This window comes from Talpa europaea (genome assembly GCF_964194135.1).
Source record: "Talpa europaea genome assembly, chromosome: 8".
Taxonomy (NCBI): Eukaryota; Metazoa; Chordata; class Mammalia; order Eulipotyphla; family Talpidae; genus Talpa; species Talpa europaea.
In genome coordinates, this window is record NC_140075.1 from 27,465,439 (window position 1) to 27,486,738 (window position 21,300).

Below are 21,300 nucleotides of genomic sequence, written 5' to 3' on the forward strand. Positions count from 1 at the left end.
ACCTCCCACTGTCCCTGTATCCCTGAGCTAACCTGCTTTTATAAAAGCCTTCAATTCAGACATCCCTAAACTCTTTTCCATGTTGGCTCTTACCTGCTGAAGGACCTTAAGGAAGTCTTTGTTCTCTTGGGTTTAGTTTATTCACCTTAAAAGTATGTCAAATCACAATTACTTCCAGAGCTTTAAGAGGAATAAGATAATGAGTCGTAACACAAGGACTGGCACAAATATGAGTTGGGAAATAGTCATTTTCTTACTACATTTTACCTTATGATGACACTAATTAATGCCCTTCTCTGACCATTGTGGTCCATCTTTCACAGTGTGTTTTCTCTCTACCAGTCTCTGATAACTTCTCTAAATTCTTTTTATCTTTGGTAATTATTTATTTAGAACAAATATCCTAAGTTATTACAGAAAGAAAGAATTTTCCTTAAAGCATTCCAGCACTGTCATCTGCAATAAAACTTCGCACAACTCAACCTCATGTCCTCACAATGCCAATCCATCAAGTAAAAAGTGCCACGACCCCCTGGGTTGGAGTCTGATGGTCACAGGATCCCTGATTTGGTGTGTTTTTCTTTTTTCAAACAGATGCAGTTACTAAATGAAAATCATTGAATAAACATTGAGAGAAAGACTCAGTTTTCTCCATTATCGTGTGCTCTGCTTTAGGCAACTTAGAGATAATAAAGAGATATAAACTGCATAACTCCAAAGAACAGTTCAGACACAAAGGTGCCTGAATGAATGGTGGTCTTAAGACCACCTAGAGTGGGAGCTATGAATCTAGATGGGGAAAACCACATTCAATTGTCCTCTTCCTTCAACAGGTCTAACAGGCACAGTTCTGCTCTCTGTCCCCCTACCAGGCCTTCACACTCACAGACCTTCTCTGTGGAGTGAAATGAGAGGGAATTACTGTCACGGGCTCTGCTCCACCTAGACATTCTGTTACTTTTCTGGGAAGTGGGAGTCAAGAAGAGTAAGAGATGCATGAAGGAACAAAATGTCTTCAAAGGGATTTATATTATTGTTTTGTATGGTCATCGAAGTTGTGCTGTAACCCAGGGCAGAGAGGTGTGTTCTGTGTTAGGGCAGGCAATGCATTTCCACACACTTTCCAGGAAAAAGGTTCTGACCAGGAGTTGACAGAGTAGGGTTCTGCCCCAGCTCTGCCACTGGTTGGCTCCATGACTCTATGACTCTATATGTGTTTTCCTTCTCAAGCCTTTTTTTTACTTTACTGGGTCTGTTTCTTCACTTGCAGAGTTAGGGAGTAAAACAGGTCACCTCAAGGCTGTACAACAATGACATGAATTGTCTCAAATTTGTGCCCCTCGATTATGCCTATATTACCTGAAATGTATCCCCTTACAATTTTAGTTACAAATATTTTAGTTGGAAATGGAACTAACTAGAAAGAGTAAGGTTGAAGGAGAGAGACAATACAGGAGGGGCAGGTGAGGCACAGAAGAAAGAGGAGTTCAGTCTCTCCTCTCAGAGTTGAAGGGTGTCTCTAACCACAACCTGAGACAAATAGAAATAGCCTCTTTTTGGCTTGAAGGAGAGACCGGCTTTTTTCCTGAAACATTTGAATGTGACTGGGATAAGAAATGGCTCTGTGCCTGGGGAACCAAGGGAAGCAAAGTTAATAGCTACCAATGAGAAACTAGGTGATTCCTTCCTTTCCTGCAATGTCCAGGAAGAAGTTGACTCAATAAATTGCTCATTTACTTGCTCACATTTTGAGGATATGTTTTCTCTATCAAGGCATTTGGAAAATGAAAATAACTCAAGCTGTTTGATTCCTCTATGATCTTCAGTGCAGTACTGGCTCGGAAGTAACAAACTCCCCATCCTTTTAAGCACTTAATTTTGTTGTCAGGTTTTTCTTCAAAACATCTTGGTGAGAACTGTGGGAAAAGATTAACCGAAGGAACAGTGGATGGCAGTATTGGTTTGCAGCTCTATAGCAGAAAGCGATGGAAAATGCAGTTTTTTTTTTTTTTTTAAACAGAAAAGTAGCAAAAAGTAGCCTATATTTCAGTCTTATGAAAGAGGTTCACACCGAGCTTGACTCTAAAATCATGAAAAGTTCATGTTAGCAGTTTCAAAACCTGATCCGGCAACTATGTCAGGTGATCTGAGAGTAATGCATTAAGAAATGTGGAAAGGAGAATTAAGGACCCAGAAAAAAAGCAGCAGCCTCTTTTAATTCAAAGTTTTACATAATCATCTTCAGAGTCACTAAATAGTGGTTGATTTACAGAACTGGCCAGTCGATAGACTATCACCAAGAAATACAAGAGGCATTTGAAAGCATAGTAGCAATCACAGGTCTTTTGTGGAGTTAGAAGACTTTTGATTAAAAAGACAGATGAGGACCATAAGGGGAGTAGAATGGTGTACAATTCTGCAGCTTGTTACAAATTTCCTATTTAGCAGTGACCATACATGTTTCAGTACTTAACTAGCACTGATGACCTTATGGATGCGAATTATTCTTTTTGTCTAATTCTCCTCCTTTTGAATACCTCCTATGTGCCTTCTTACACAGCTTTAAACACTGATTTCTTCATGCAGGTATGTGTTCCTTCACTCATTAATAAATCTCTTTGAGCACATATTAAATGCGAAGTATGAAGAATACAGATGTCCCAAGAAGAGAAACAGACAAGACAATAGAAATCAGTATGCAGGGCCTCCCCTGTGGCACAGCGGGTTGAGCACAGTGCTGTGAAGCTGTCTGCAGCCTCTGCAGTGCCGGTTTGATTCCCGGCACGCCAGGGAGAATGCCACATGGCTCAGCAGACCTCTCCAGTCGCGCCCGCTGCTCCCCTCAGCAGTGTATTTCATCAGTCTGCCTATTCTGCTCCCAGCTCTGTCTCTGGTGAATCCTCTCACCGTCCCACACCTCTGGCCTGTACCCCAGCTCTTGTATAAAAATAAAAATAAATCTTTTAAAAAAAAAGAAATCAGTATGCAATGAGGTGAGGTGAGTGCTAGTTAAAATTTTTTTGCATTGTTTCACGTTGGTGGAATAAAGACATGACATACTTTTTTTCTCAAACTATGGCCCTTTGCACTACATCAAATTTTCCTATCCTGTGGACATACACTGTCACACCTCAGACAGATTTCAAAATCTCTCCAGTACCTCCACTTACTAAATATATCATTTCCTATTTTCAGTTATTATCCATCACATCTCTTTTCCTGCTTTCTTTAAAGAGAATAATTTACCCACTGCAGCCCAGGTTTGTGACTGCATGGGCTCTGAAGAAGGGCAAGTTTCCCTTTCTTCCTTGTCCCACTCTTTGACCTTGTCATGGGAGCCAAAAGTTGGTTGTGGTCTGCTGTGAGACACACACTGTACTGAGCCATGTCCTGCGTCCTCCTTTTTCTAGGCCTAATTCTGTAGGTATCTGTCAGGGTTGCCTCTCTGTCCTTCTGCCTATTGTGAATCTCAATGTGCTGGCATCAAGCAGGTCCAGCTCACTCTCTTCCAAATCTTCTAGCTTCTGCACCATCAAAATAACACATACTTTTTTTTTTTTTTTTGAGTCGTCTGACATAGTCTCCAGGCTTCTGTGATATGCACTGACATGTAGGGAGCTCACACATCTTTGTGTGCAGCAGACAGCTCTGCCTCTGTTTCCCTGGTCTGTGCTGTCATCTCTTTCTCTGTAATGACATTTGCCTTCCAGGTAGATGCAGGGAAAATGAATGAGTCACCTGAACAGACCCATGACCAACTGAGAAACAAGATGCCAATCTCCCTTCTTGCAAGTATCCTTAAAAGTTCTTTAAGATCTCCCCTTACATAGCTTTACTCTATCAATGTTTTTTTCTCCACTGGTGATGCCAGAGTATAAAATGGAAGGATGATGTGTAAGTTGAATGTGTGGCAATGAGGATGATGACCTATTAGATGAATAATAAGATGAAAGGTGAGTCTGAGGATGCTGCCAATGTTTCTAGCAGTGGAGACTAGATAATGGCAGCTAGAAGAGGGCACAGAAACATATGGGATGAGAAGGCAATGTATTTCATTTTGGACATGAGATGATGGATATCCCAGCTGAAATGGACTAAATGAAATGTTCACTAGCACTAAAAAATAAATCAAATTACAATATAACTTGGAGGAGATTCCAAGTCTGAATAAAGAATCTAGCCTTGATGAATATGCAATGAAGAAAACACAACAAGAATAGGGTTGGCAAAATACTATTTTCTGAAAGATCTTCTTGGGAAGTCCATGGACTTAAAGAACATTATGAGAGCTAGCAAACAAGAGCGAATTTAAAAGTAAGTCATTCCAAATAAGGAGCTATCAGGAAACAGGAGAAGAAAGATAAGAATGTCTTCAATTTAGCAGTCCAAATATAGTAGGAGACAAAGGTGGGTCAAATAATAAGAGAAATAAGAGAAGAAGCTATAGATCCTACAGTAACTCATAATAAGAATTTTAAAACTCTGTTGGAAAAGGCAAGCAAACAAAGACAATCAACCTAACAATAAAGGTATCATAAAAATAACTTCAAATTAACATAAGCAAGGAAATGCTTGGGAAAATATACAACTTACACATCACTGACAGTTTAAAAAAATAATCTTTGGATTTGAAGGTATTTTACAAATCTAATGCAAATGTTTCATTGGAAAGTTAAGGAGCTCGAACCCACTGTGCGAGCAGTGTGCATGACCTGCAGGCCCAGTGAGGGCCAGGGGACTCCGGATCTGAGTCCATCAGCATCATTTACCCACCAATTTAAAGAATCACTAAAGCTTCTCTTAGAAACCCATGGTGCATCTTTGAGAAGTAGCAGTACAATGGTTTCCTTTTTTTTAAAGACATTAGTTTTGTGGCAAGGGTTAGTTTTAGGTTCACAACAAAATTGAGAGGGAGATACACAGATTTTCCATGTACCCTTTTCCCACCACATTCACAGCCTTCCCCATTATCAATATCACTCACCAGAATGATACATTTTTTACCATGGATGAACCCATGGTGGCACATCATCATCACCCAGAATCCATAGTTTACCTTTGGGCTCAGTCTTGGTGTGTACATTCTATGAGTTTTGACAAATGTATAATAACATGTATCTGTCAGTATAGTATCATATAGAATATTTTCATTGCCACGAAAATCTTCTGTGCTCTGCCTATTCATGTTCCCAATGTACCCCCAGTAACCACTCATCATTTAAATTTTAGAGTTTTGACTTTCCCAAGATGTCATATAGTTAGAGTCATACAGTATACATTCTATTCAATTCTTTCACTTAGTCACATGCATTTAAGATTCCCAATGGCTTCCTTTTTATTTTTTTTTAAGATTTATTTATTTATTTATTTATTTATTTATTTATTTATTTATACAAGCACTGGGTACAGACAGAAGCGCAGGAGGGTGAGAGAATTCACCAGAGCCAGAGCGGGGAGCAGAACAGAATGACGAAGCACACTGCTGAGGGGAGCAGCGGGAGGCAGAGAGGTCTGTCGCGCCATGTGGGACCCTTGCCGGTGGCCAGGGATCAAACCGGCGCTGCAGAGCCTGAAGGCAGCTTCGCAGTCCAGCGTTCAACCACTGTGCCACCAGGGGAGGCCCTGACTTCCTTTTTAAAGAGTGGAGCAACCTCAGAATTCTTCCCAACCATCCCCTGCCTCCCATTTCCTGTAACAGTAGTAATTCCTAAACAATGTCGCCATCCTCTTGACTTGATTACATGGAAATTTTCATCCAAGACTACAGACCTTTAGGAAATACACACATTTTTAAAGATTGGTTTGTGCATTATAACCAGTTAATATTCCTGCTGTTTGTTTAAAATTCCATTTCTGAGAAAAATAGAATATTTTTCCATGTTTATTGTAGCACTATTTACTATAGCTAAACTATGGAAAAAAACTAAGTTCCCCAGACCAGATGAATGGATCAAGAAGATGTGGTATATATACACAGTGGAATACTACTCAGTCATCAAAAAGATTACCTCATGCCATTTGTGACAAATGGATCGAGTTTGAAAAGATAATTCTAATTGAAATAAGTAATAAGAAGGAGAAAGATAAACACTGGATTGTGTCACTAATATGTGGAATATAAAATAACTAAATTAATAGTCAGATAAAGATAAGCTGAAAAACTAACCCCTGCTACCTGACTATACAACTGAAGCAGCAAGGGGGTTAATAGGGGAGAGAAAAGAACAAAGAGGGAAGCAAGCACAATGGTTTGTGGTGGCAGAATATGGGTGAGTTGGTGTTGGGTGTATTATAGTGGTAATGTGTGATGGAGTACCCCAATATTATGTTAGTAAAATAAATTAATCATTAAAAAAATGGAGTAATCAGTAAAAAATGGGCCTCCCTGGTGGCACAAGGGGTTAAGCACTGTACTATGAAGCTATCTGCAGCCTCTGCAGCACGAGTTCAATCCCCAGCCGTGCAGGGAGCAACCTGCATGGCACAGCAGACCTCTCCTGACTTGCCCGCTGCTCCCCTCAGCTGTGTATTTCAGTCAGTCTGCCTATTCTGTTCCCCACTCTGTCTCTGGTGAATCCTCTCATCCCCCACACCTCTGACCTGTACCCCAGCTGTTGTATACATAAATATATAAATCTTTTTTTAAAAATGGACTATTTTAATAACAATAGCCATCAGAAGTAGTCATGATTTCCTTGTCTATATAGGTATTGTTTGATGCGGTAGAGAGCTTTCTAGAATTCTTGACATGGAAAGGAAAATAGTAGTGATGATCTGAGACCCTTAAGATCACCAGTGATTCTGTCAATTGTTTGCTGTATTTAAATTCCAAGTAAAAGAGCAAAATATTTAAGAATGCCGAAAGTGGCTGCCTCCTGTGATTCTTGTATATCTGTTTGGTAATTCAATTCTACAATGTAAATAGCTGGCAGCAGCAGTGCTGTGTGCTAAATATCTCATTACAAAATGCTAGAAAACTAGAGAATTACTGACAATTAAGGGTTGGTACACACAAGTGGCCAAAATTACAGTTTACAAAAGAATGATAATTGCTCAAGAAGATAGAATTGATGCATATAATTGGATTTGGTCATTTTACTTTTATCTTGTGTTTGCATTACTTCAGATGGATGAAAGCAGTTGCTATATGAATTAACATGCATCATTTTGTATCCCAGCTTTCCTTTCTGCACCACTGACCCCTAACCTGCACTCTCAACTGCACTCAGTTTTACTTTCAAGAGCTACTTCTCTATCACCACTTCCTTTTCTTTTTGTACTCTGGAACAGCACTAGCACTACAGTTAGATAACAAATTTCCAGATGCAAGACAGTTATAAATATTTGAATTAGTATACGTATAATAGAGTGATGATTGATTGTGTTCAATTACTGACCAGTAGCAAAACCCAGTATCAAAATGTGGCTTGAGGACGACCTTTGTATTAACCATTGTAACAATGCAATGTGTATTCTTTGAGGAGTGTCTACAATTATCTGCTGTTTCATTTGTTCCCATTGAAAACACCACTGTTCCTAACATTTATTCTGGTAAATAGATACATGGTTTTCAAAAAGGAATATAAATGAATGCCCCTGGGGCAAATTTAAAGGGTGTGACAGACAGCATAATGCAGAGGTCTAGCAAAGCAAGAAGGTACAGGTTATAAGGACAAGATAATGACTGATCTTTCAAAAAAGTTGTTCCTCATAGCTTTTTTTCCTGCTACTATTTCCTACAAAGATGAAAAGTTTTAATGTTAGCACTGTTGAGGAATCAAAGAATCCTTACTCATCCTTGCCAATTTGTATAACTGGTTTTACAAACTTACATCATTCCTATCACATTTCTGACAATTACAAAATATGTTTTCTGTGCTATCTAGATGATATTGAACATTTGGAAGACAACTGATATTTGGATGGATTAGGTAAATTCACCTCAGCCCCAAGAACCATGGCATTATCTTCGCAAATAGCATCTAATTTAAAAGGGTCTTCTGTATTCAGAACTCTCTGTATCTGGAAAATCTTATTCAAATGTGAACTTTCCTTGAATGCATAAAATCATGATCCCTTAAAAGTCAACTCCAAGGATAGATATGGAGAAGGAGCTGCGAGGAAGAGGAAGGAATGCTAGCAGATATAGAGAAGGAGGGCGCTTACTGATTTGGGATGTGGGTAGAATAAGTGGACCAAGGCACTTACCCTTCACGAACATTGATTTCAATGTATTCAGCCCTCATTCCTAAATAAAAGACATTATCCTGTTCCAAACTGCTATTTAAGACTTCATGTCATAGGGCCTCTTTGGTGGCCTAGGGGCAAGTCTCAGCACTATCATTATCATTGCTATGGCCTGAGTGTGATCCCCCTTCAGGGAGCTAACCCACACGGCGCGTAGACCTCTTCTGCTACCCGCTGCTCCCCTCAGTAGTGTATTTCATTAAATCTCCCTGTTCTGCTCCCCACTCTGTCTCTGGTAACTTCTCTCACCCCCTGTACCTCTGGCCTACATCCCAGTTCTTCTATGCAAAAATAAATAAAATCCTTTTTTTAAAAAAGATTCTGTGTCATAACTCCTTGGGCTTTCATTTTCTGCTAAGTATATTATAATTTGTTATGTTGACTTTTGTAATTTAATGTCATTGGAATAGTTAAGGTTATGAAAGATAGTTCAGAGGGACAAAGATATACGACATGTAATTCTCACTCAATTTGGCAAACCTGGCAGAACCAAGAAAAGCTACAGAGTTAAAAGTAATAAAGATCATTTGAGATTTATCCTAAAAAATTCAAAATATATAGATATCCAAAAGCAAGAGATACAAGAAGTCGTTAATACTTCACAGTTCTCAGCATATGATTTTCAAGGACAAAACAACGTAGGTCACATTAATAGAGATCCAGTGTTTATAAACTAGAAAAGTCTCTGTCTTCATAACACAACATAATTAAAACACTATCTTGTACAGTTTAGTCAAGAAAAAAAAAAACACTTAAAATGAAGAAAATAAACAGCTTTGATTAAAGGAGTTGAACCATAGTAAAAACTTAAAGAACAAAATCTAAGGGAGGGTGTGACTAGTCAACCAATTTCCTGAAAGGAATGCCAAAGAGAGGGGCAACTAAATGAAATGAGCAAGGAAAAATTCTGACTGTGTGTTAAGAATAATTTCTAACCGTGATGATTGTTGGACTTTGGAAAAATTACCCTTTCAGAAGAAATGGTGGCAACCCTTTTACTTACCTCATTAAAACTAGACTGGATCAAACTTTCTGTCTGGGGGTATTGGTCTTTTTAGACAGATTACTGATGGGTGACGCTAATAAGTTATTTTAACTCTTGATTTCTATGAATCAAAAATTTGGGGATACTTGGCCATTGGTTTTAAAAATAAATTCTTCCCTCCCTAATACTTTTTCTTCTCTCCCATTCCTCTCATCCACTTCTAAAAGAATTTAAAAAATGTAGTACTATTTTATTATTCTTCTAGTATAAAATGAACCCAATAAATAGAAGTATTTGCAAGTGGTCCATCTTTTTGAAGATTTATTTATTTATGCATACAAGAACTGGGGTACAGGCCAGAGGTGTGGGGGTAAGAGGATTCACCAAAGATAGAGGGGGGAACAGAACAGGCAGATTGGCTGAAATACACTGCTGAGAGGAGCAGCAGGCGAGTCAGGAGAGGTCTGCTGCGCCATGTGGGTAGCTCCCTGGCCAGGGATCGAATGCATGCTGCAGTGGCTGCAGACAGCTTCATAGGCTGTGTCTCAACCCCTTGTGCCACCAGGGAGGCCCAAGCAAGCGGTCCATTTTTTTATCTGAAATACTCTTATAATGGGAACTTACATCTACTAAATAAGAACTAGCTATTTGACTCTCATTGGGAAAATGTTTACCATGAATTTTGTAATTCTAAAGTAATGAAGAATTCAATTCTAGTTACAAAATTGATCAATTAAGATAATGACACAGTCTGACTTGTGCACAAAAGCCATTATTATATAAAATTTGTGTTGAAACATAAAATTATATTTCACATACTTAATAAAAGTATATTTTAAACAATTGTATATAACAGTATAAGCATACTATATAAAATACATTTATATTCTCTATAAGTACTTTATAATATTTTTATAGCTGTGATAATTTCCACATTTAATAAGCAAAGATGCTATCAATGTACCAATTCCATACAAAATATACTATGTCCTAGGACTTAATAAAATAGCATAGCTTTTCTACCTAAACCATAGGAATTTCCTGAGACAAAAAGAAGGAAATTCTATTTGCCTTGGAATGGATTACAAATTCTCCATGTTGAAATGAAAGTGCAAGTAGTATTTCCACATCTGCCCCCTTCAGCCTAAATGCCTGTGCTATAGTATATGAAAAAGTTTTCTCAAAATTAAGGGAGACGGAGTAATACCCAATCTCTCCTGGGTGAGAGGAGTGATTTTGATGGTGTCAGCATCACCAAAATGACTTGGGATCCTGAATGAAGGATCACATCTTACAAACACACAGTCACTGTCAGAGGTTCAACGTCAGCCCCTGTTGCTGTTGGGGATATGGTCTGGGAAGTCACTGTCCATGACTCCTCGTTGACCAGCCTGAACTGAGACCATTTGATCACACTAGGCAAAGAGCAGGCTTGTTGACATAAAATGGTTTGTTAGACAGTTGAGCACCATGACACTATTTGCCAGTTCCTTAAAATGAAATGCTCGGTAATCTAGGGGGCTTCTAATCTGTTCACTAGCTGTACTGATGAGCTGGATTTATTTAACTATTATCACCAACCTGACCTATGTCCCAGTGACAGATAATGTTTCAGTGAACAAAAGTATCATCATTCTTGGCTTTTCTTTTCTATGAAAAGAGAAATTTATGTTCGAAGATTCTACTTTTCCCTACAATTTCAATGTAAATATGTCAGAGATATATTAAAATGGCATTCGATACAGGCTACTATTTTTAAAACAAAGTTGTCATTTGACTCTTGGTGAATTGCTCATAAATTCAGGACTGAATAAAGAGATCAGATTACATTAAATGCATTTTGGTATCTATAACTTTCTGCAATGAATTAAAACTGGCTGATCATGTCTCTAGTGCATTTCATTTTCCGTTGATTCATGTACTGTAATATAACCTTCAAAATTCCCTTATGCCAACAAACTCACTCAGATATGCTGAGTGCAGGGGGAGATTAAAGTGGCTATAAGATTGAAAACTGTATGAAGGCATCAGATAATGCAGTAGAGGTATAATGAAAGTGTAAACAAAGCCGGTAAATGTAGAAATTACTGTTCATATAATCTACTGTTGAATTCAATGGAGAGTTTAGCTCCCTGCCAAATATATATTAATACCAAACAAATTGGCAAGATCAATACGCCGAACCTGTTTCATTCTTATTAAAGTATTTTTCTCTTTGAAGCTAAGCATAAGTAAGGCATGTCATTCTCCTTTGGAAAATGTAATATTACCCCAATAGGAATTTAGCATTCAGGTATACCCAGACTCCCAGCTCAGAGAAACTCACATCAGATGATTTTCCTCCACTCTTTAAAATTGAAGCTACTTACAGAAATAACCTTTCAGCTTTTCCTGAGCAATAGTTTTCTGGTTCTGCATTGTGAAAGTCAATCCATCCTTTAAAGGCTCTTTAAGCTGGGGGGGCAAAAAAAAAAAAAGCATTATTACTGAGCTAGGAGCCTCTATTGTTTCAGTAGTAGCTAGAGTCATGGATGAATGCTTTCAACAGAAGTTAAAAGAGATAATGAGTCTTTAATGATACAAAATCAGAGCCTTGTGTGCCTAGTGAAGCCTGACACAAGCTCCAGCTTGCAGCCAGCAAGGAAAGCTTATCCGCTATCTGTTTTATAGGCCAAAAATACCCACCAAGTGCCTTCTTGGAAAATCGTGTATCCCTTAAGATAGGATCAGTGGCATTTGTTTGTTAAGTTAAACTGTTCTGAGATGCAAAACCAAATAGGAAGATAACCCTATATGCTTTTTCCCTCTCCACATAACTCTTCAAGTTGAACACATCCCCACCTTCAAAGAAGCCGTCTTTCTTTCATTCCAGATTTTTACAAGAGCCATTTCCTCTTATGTATATATTTATTTGTCATCCTTATCATCAAAATTACAAACAAGAAACTCCAGTGTCACCTGTTTGGGCAGTATTCTTGGCTATGCTGGCCAAAGAGTAGATGATTGGCTAGTGGAGAGAGAGATTTTTGCTCATCGAGTATTAGGAAACTGGTTTGAATCTCAGCTGTGTAAAATGTGTTAAGTACCAGCCAAAAACTTCTGGAGAGCATGGGAGAAAAACTCCTCCTCCATGAACACAAGCCAGGCTCCTTGATGTTAAATCAGATTTGCTTCTGAAAGGATTGGCATGTCTGATATGATTAGGAAGCTTCAGTTGTGCTGATTATAAATTAAAATTAAGAAAAACAGATTGATCTGGAAAATAAGAACCATAAGGGCACATTGCTGCACTCTACTCTTTGGAATGATGTTTAAAAGTGATGGATATGGGAACTATTTATTGTAGGAATCCTAACTAGGTTATTGTATAAAGATTTCCATGCTATCATTATTGTATTAAGGTGCCAAAATCACTTACAGAAATGAAGGGAGGAAAACAGCAACATAACTTGACTCAGTATACATTTAGCATGCATTTTTCTCTCATTTTCAAAAAACAATCACAAGTATGAGTGAATTTGGAAGCTAGGGGGAAAGAGGAATGAAGATAGCAAATAGCCCATAATTTAGTGTGAAAACTAAATTATTCATTTTTTTTAATTTAAATAACATTGCTTTACACATTGTATATGATTTAGAGGTCTAGGATCACACCCTTTGGTTGTGTTACAACACCACACCCACCACAAAGACACCTATAATTCTCTACCATATTTCATACTGCCCATCCCCATTTTGCTTCCCTCCTCCCTCTTCTCCCCTGGTAGCCTCAATTCTTCAGTTGTATTTCTAGAGTTTGTTATTGTTTTGGTTTTATTTGACCCTTTGTTTTGTTTCTCTATATAGTCCACATATTGGTGACACCACCTGGTATTTGTCTTTCCCCTTGTAACTTATTTTGCTTAACATGATCCCCTCCAGTTCCATTCATGATGCTGCAAATGACAAGAATTTATCATTTTTGATAGCTGAATGATATTCCATCAGGTATATATACCACATTTTCCTAATGTACTCATCTGTCTTTGGCACTTACATTGTTTCCATATCTTGACTAATGTAAATCATGCTGCAATTAATATAGGAGAGCATATGTCTTTTCAATTAGTGTGGGAAATTCATTTTATTTTTTATTCCTCTTATTTTCCTTCATTCCCATTTCCAACTATTCACCCCCTTTCTTCTGAAAACATTGGTACCAGTGAGATATATCATTAAAGGTGCAAATGAAAAATGGGGTGTGGGGGCTATTTAGAATACTTAGGAGGTATGGAGACCAAAGAAAAAAAATTACACCAGTGTATTTATTTCAGACTAAATTACTATTTCAAGCCATCCTATTATTGAGGCACAAACAGCAATAAATACTGTTAATATTGAAATTTTTTTATTAATTTAATTTTATGATGACTAGGTCTCTTATCTATTGCCTTCTGGATAAAAAGTTTTCTACCTCCATTGGCCGATATGTAAAGTACTTAAAACAAATAGGTATTTCTGAATTCTAAATGCAACATTTTGCAAAAACAACATAAAGATGGGCAGGGTTGAAGCACCACTTTGCAAAACTATCATATTGCTACTATCTGAACATTCAAAATTCAGAGGTGATCTGTACCTAAAAATGTATCGAGAAATATAATCTTGAGTCTTAGAAATAATTTAATATATTCATCCCAGAAGTATTTATGTCTATTGTCTTTATCAATCCAAGACTATTTTAAATGATATTTGTTACTCTACATGTGAGGGATTCAGCACCAAATAAAGTAGACAAAAAATGTCTGCTTTACATCCTAATCTCTAAGATCACATGCTAGCAACACAGCAGTGAGTAAGATGAAAAGTGATTCATGCCCACATAACACTTATAGTTTAAAGAATATGATCACCAATGGAGAAGGAAACACATACATACGCTTGTACATATGCATACTTGTACATACAAACACATGTAAAACAGATAAAAGAGTGTGAACATGTGAAACAAGGAGGGTGTGATAGAGCGTAGAAGAAATTGATGTTAATAATGTAAGTTAGATGTAATGCTGTTTTGGAGATGTAAACATAAAACTTTTGGTATCTTTTTGAGACTTTTCTTACATACCAACCAACTTTTCAAAAGAAGTAGCATTCAAGTGTAAGACTCTATTATTCTTCTAGAGTTATTATTATTATTACTCAAACAAGAATAATCAAAAGGGATGTATATATTGTATTTTTACAGCTATTTTTTAAGGATCTCTTCTGATAAAAAATTTAAAATAACACAAGTAAACATATTATGATAGCACTTATTTAAACAAAGTAGAGGAATAAAATGATTATCTAGATGATTCCAAAAATACTGTTTGAAGGGAAAGATATGATTGAAGTATAAGGACTGAAGGGGTTATATTTTTGGTAATATTAGTGACATAAATTAGAGAGACTTTCAACTATGTATTTCTTGTTATTGATAATATATATGCAACATTGTGAAATATTTTTACATCGGGAGCCTCACTAAAGATGTTATTTCCAATGTCTTGATTATGTTTTTATCTAAAATCTTAAATGTCAACATGGTAGTTCAAATGGAACCAAACTATTGTAAATAAGACATAGTAATCCATATAAAGAGGCCATAAAATTTATCTTTTTTTTAATATATATATTTTTTTTATAGAGGCATGTTTTATTTATTTATTTATTTATTTGTTTGTTTGTTTTGGTTTATACATGCACTGGGTACAGTCAGAAGTGAGGGAGGGTGAGAGAATTCACCAGACCCAGAGCGGGGAGCAGAGCAGGCAGAAGGACAGAAGTACACTGCTGAGGGGAGCAGCAGGCGGCAGGAGAGGTCTGCACACCATGTGGGACCCTCCTCTGGTGGCCGGGGAGCAGCCGGGGATCGAACCGGTGCCACAGAGGCCGCAGGCAGCTTCGCAACCCAGCGCTCAACCACTGCACCACCGGGGAGGCCCGAGGCCATAAAATTTAAAGACAGGACTAGTGGTTTGGTCATTTTGCCATTATATTCAGATACTTTAATTGTCCATAATATTTATTCTTTACAGTTTTTTTAATTGTAATTTCACATGGCCCAAAGAGTAAGTTTTCCAAAGTATCTATTGAAAAGAGTTGTATTATTTTATCTTCTTGACTTATTACATTTTTAACTAATACAATTAGTCTTATTAATTCACATCATTAATTGGGTCTTTGTATATTGAGGGTATTTGTATATTACCCTTAATCACAAAAATAAAATTACTCAGTTAGCAAGACAGTGAAATACATAATGGGACTCAATGTTCTTTTCTTTAAGAATTAGAACATAACTTCAGTTTCTATCAAGGATTCAATTTTTTTAACACCAAAATGTCTATGCAACACACAATAGATGGTTAATTGGTCTCATTGGGTCAAACAGAGTGGTAAACCAGCTAATGAAAGAGAATGAAATTCATACCTTACATTGAAGCAAATAATTTTGGAAGGAATATTATTATCTTGCTTTCTAATCATTGTTATTTGATAATATCCAACCATTTTAATATGTGGGGATGTTTAGATCCTACAGTACTCCTGTTTCCCTTCCTACTTAATTGACTTTTCAAAGCTTAAATGTGGATTTTTACTAAGGATATTTTTCTTCCCATCTCCCATAACAATTGCTAAATAAATTAAATTTTCCCTATCATCCAACATCATTTCATAGTATTAATAAATTTCCAGATAGAAAAAATGAATGTGTCTGTGTGTAACTAGAAGTGATTAATCAATAAAATCAATAAAGTTCATGAAATGTACACTTAGAATATTATTCCCTTCCAGTGAAAAATATCTATGTGCATATATTTGTGAGTATGAATAAGTGTGTCTGGGAACGCGCGCACACACACACTTCTATACTGTTTCCTATTATATTGTGCATTTTGTTCTGTTCTGTGGAAAAGATAAAAATGAACATTCATCTCCTATCTTTGAGGAATCTATAATACATTATAGCATTAAAGAAGGAAATGGCAGCACGAGCAGCTGTTACAAGGGCCTTGAACCAAGAGCACTTGATTTTGAGTCTCTGTTCTGGTACCAATTACTTATGTTGACTTTTCCTTTGCTCCTATGTGTGTCAATTTTAAGAGCTTCAACCAAGAGAGCCAGGCTAGGAAGACCAGTAATTAAATCAAAAGATATTTTTGGGTTGAGAAAAGGAAAAAACAGGGAGATTGGTGGTTCTCATAACAATAAATAACAATTTCAATAGGAGGGACTAGGATTAAAGGAAATATAAAAGTAAATATGTGAGCCTTTATTTTTTTTGCATCCTTCACAAATCTCTATTTGCATATGTCTGAATACCAGATATTTAAAAGAAACATAAGCTGAGAATATGATATGAATGTCATTCCGGTTTTCCTAAATAATATACAATGTTACAAAAGCAATATTACCTCAATAGAAAAATACAATTCTTAAAAAAAGTTTTTCTTAAATGGTTTTCCCTAATAGCCACATCTTTCACCTTTAACTATAGTATTATCAGAGTATGTGCTTCACATACTATGAAGAACGAACATAAGATGTTAAGTAGTGGTATTTACCATGCTTTAACATTTCAGTGTTCTGAATTGTCCCTTCATTAGACAACCTAGCACATACAGTATAACTGATCTCTGTCACTAAACATCCTATTGTAATGTAAATCTCTTCTGCAGACTTTCCAAAGAACACCCATAGGGAAATTGGTCAACACAAAATTTTGATTGACACTGGTATCTTGAAAACAGCAACTATATAATAAGGTAGTCATTACCAATGAAAGCAATGCCTTGCCAGAGAGCACTTGATAACACCTAGTAAAGATTATGTGAGGAGAAGTGAATTCAAGTAAATTTAAGAAAGGAATTTATTTACATAGGACAGATTTAGTGTTTTAATGATCCTTAGACAGTTTTTCTTCCTTAATTAAAATTAGCACACAACTTTTGTACCAATATGATCTATTTTCATTTGAAAAATATACATATCATGCTTAAATTTCACCCAGTTTGTATTGCTGGAAATTTATTTTTGTTGCATAATCCATCATAACCATTCATACCTTTCTGTTTGCTGTTATTCTCATTTTTGCCTTTATTCAGCATCTCTATTCAGCTCCTTCCATTATATAACGATTCCTGATTAAACCTGATGTAAAATAGTAATGGGCAAATAAATGCCTATATTATTTTATGACTCTTAGTAGAATACAACAGACACCCAAACAGAATCAGTTTCAGCAAAAAAGGAGTAACGTCATCAAATCAAGGAGAGGGCAGGTAGATAACCAGTACAAGCTGGCTTCACCTGTCAACTCTCCTCTCTGCACATCACTTTGAATCCTTCTTATTCTAAACCAACCATTATAATGTCACTAAGGACATGCCTGCTGACAGTCTTCACAACCGTACTCACAGCTTGGACAGTACCAATTTGAAAATTCCTGGAGAAGGACACCAATTGACCTAGTTCGAGTTCTGTCACTGCTTAGAGCCGCTATTCTCAACCAAAATAATGCTTTGTCTGAGGAGGCATTTCACAATGTTTTGGGGGTGCCAGAATAATTGGGAGATGCTATGGCTCTTCATAGGCAGGAGTCAGAGATGATAGAAGCCCTGGACACACAGAACAATCCCACACATAAGTTTTCCTTTTCCAAATAGCACCATAATGACCCACTAGGTATTAGTTTAACTATCTGGTCCAGAATAAAACTGTTTTATGTATAAGCAAAAGGGTTTTTTGCATATTTTAAAGTAGCTCATGTTTTCTAGGAGTCAACAGGTTGTGTTTTATTCAGAATTTTACCTAAGACCATGTACTGTTGCAGAAATAACTCATCAGTAAACCACTTGTGGTATTTGAGTCACAAGTATTACGTTTCAGTCTGAATTGATAGCAATCATATTAACAGTGAGAAAAAAGCAATAAATGAAAATATACATTACAGAGCAGAAATAAATCTGAAGAGTAGTTATAACAAAAAATCTGAAAGGATCAAACTCACTAATTAATATAAAATTGTCTGATTGGATTAAAAAACAACCAATCTAGTAGTACTTGCATCTGAAGGAGTTATTAAAAGTATAGTCTGCAGGACCTCCCCGGTGGTGCAGTGGTAGAGCGCTGGGTTGCCAAGCTGCCCGCGGCCTCTGCGGCGCCGGTTCGATCCCCGGCTGCTCCCCAGCCACCGGAGGAGGGTCCCACATGGCGCGCAGACCTCTCCTGCCGCCCGTTGCTCCCCTCAGCAGTGTACTTCGGTCCTTCTGCCTGCTCTGCTCCCTGCTCTGGCTCTGGTGAATTCTCTCACCCTCCCTCACTTCTGACTGTACCCAGTGCATGTATAAACAAAAAACAAACAAATAAATAAAAACATGCCTCTATTAAAAAAAAAAGTATAGTCTGCAGAAAAACATTAGTCTTTAACCTAATTTGTACCAATTTGTAACAAAATAAGTATCACAATTAAAAAAATTTTACAAAATTTTATCAAAAGATAATCTAAATATTCAAGTAATAGCCACAAAATACTATATATTCTGTAAATAATCACTTAAGCGGAAAATGTATATTTTTGTGAACATAAATGGAACATTATAAATGTTTCTCTGCATGTAGTAGGTAATATAAGACAATAAAATATTTAGAATTAAGTAACAACAAAATCCTTATAGTTCAAAATGTATGACACATAACTAATGCCAAAAATTTAGAAAGACAAAAGAATATAGAACTAAACATTTATCTCAAAAAGTGAATAATAGGTACAAAATAAGAAAGAAAGAAAAAAGAGTAAAGTAAAATCAATAAAATACAGAACAAAAAAGTAGACTACTCAGAAATATAAAGTTAAAACTTGGTCAACATGAACCCCTGCTAGAAAGATTCGACAGGAAAGAAGGATGCAAATAAAAGGAATTCCACCTTCATAAAAGAAAATATTCCAGGTTATAAAAAGGGACTTTTAAAATGATGAAAAGAACAGTACCAAAAAAAACTACAGGTTAATAAGTTTGAAAATTTAGAGAAATAAATATACTCACTTCTGGAAAAAAATGGAAGAGGAAGGAAAAAGTTAGCAAAGACCAACAACATTAAAACACAGATTCAAAAAAAAACACAGATTCACTGATTTGTAGATGAACTTTACAAAGCTTTCAGACAATACATAATTCCTGAATTTTTTTACTTAATTCATAATAATACATTAAAAAGAGAGAAGTAAGTTATGATTATCTCTATGCACAAGAGGAAAAATGTTATTTGCAAATTAATAGACGGGAAACTCCTCAATATGAAAATTGGTTGTGAGGCATTCATTACTCTAGGGAAATGAACTTTCCATTTGCTCTACCAGTAGTTTGGCCTCAGTCACTTACATTCTCATTTGCTTTTTCTTATAACAAAAATTGTGTGTGAGTGTGAAAGTGAGTGTATAGTGGCAGAGGGTGGGATTATCTGTGCAGCAAGTGTATAATGCACACACACATCAAATATATGACTATGAACACATAACACATTTATCAAGATGCCTTGTACTCTAATTAGACAAAATTGTTTTCTTATTCATGTTATACAAGTTGAAGAATTGGCTGGATGCCCTGAAATGCAATTTAAAGTGTCATATAAGTTATCATGCTCTGTTCTGTCCTTATTTACCAAGAAATTCCTCCAAACAAAATTGACAAAATGGGCTCTACTATCTCTTTTGAAGCTGTCTTCTTGTCAATAAAGTTTGCACATTTAAATGAATACTACTCTGTATAATTTTCAGATTCTATTACACATTTGCAGCTGGAACAGATACTAAAAACAGCCATAAAATGTGCTCACTTTCTATGCATAACAGCTGCTTTAAGAACCTTTATACCCTACACATTTCCATGCTTCTGGTTTAAATGCACATTTTTTGGGAGGGGGACAATTTTGGTATTGAGATAGGGAATTCTTTCTTTGGAATGAGGTTGGAACAATGGTTATAAAATTTGGTACCAAAGACAGTATTAATTTGTGAATGCACAAGTTCAATGCTACCAATATTGAAGTGATTAAGTATGAAATAGAAAATAACTTTTAAAATGCCATTGATACTGATAATGACAATAAATCTGTTTATAAAATGAGACTGGCAACCTCAAGGGTAATCAGAATCTATGATTTATATCATCTCCATGGCACTAAGTTCATAATACATGTGATCATAGCTAAGTTACAGGATCATCCAAAACAGGTTTTGTTATTTGCAAAGCATGGAGATAATGATGGCTAAATAATGGCATTCTTATGAAAATTCAATGTGATTATATATGAGAAAAGGCCTAGTGGTCAGTTTGATAGATTTAAATCCCTATCTAACAGACCCTTTCTGTGCTGTGTTACTGAGAACATAGTTGTGTGGTCCAGGCTCATCCCACAAATGAATAGACCATCCCAGCTATCAGAAGAGGTCACTGAACACCATCTTCAAACTCTAAGTCCTGAGATAACTTCAGAAGTCTCAAAATTACCATAAAACTCACACAGAAAATCATGTCATCAGTGATTTTGAGGTATTTCTTCATGCTCATTCTAATCATTCAGAAATTTAAAGAGAAAAGATTAATTAGCTGTGTCAGGAGATACAGGAAGTCATCCTGTACTCCTCCAGTTCTTCTAGGATGATGAATAATCAAGCAAACATCAGACAGATTGACAAGGAAAAAAAGCCCAAAAGTTTAATAATAGCATGTACACCTTCTGTCAACATGAGAGGGGCCCAGCATGACTGAGTAACTTGCCTGAGTGGCTTCATCTTAAATAGCTTAGCTAAAACAGAAGGGCTTTGAGAGAAAACAGGAAGATCAGTTAGAGAGGTTGCTAGGGAAGGCATAGTAGATAAAGATATGCAGATTTAAGTTCTGCCTTCTCCATTGAAAAGAGGGAAAGAGATTAGATTTTCCTGGGAGATGTCCTTATAGAGAGAAATTTGTATGTAAATATCTTTTAAAAAAGTAGCCTCCACTCAGTTTCCAGAGCCTCTCCCTTGAAATCAATCCTAGCCA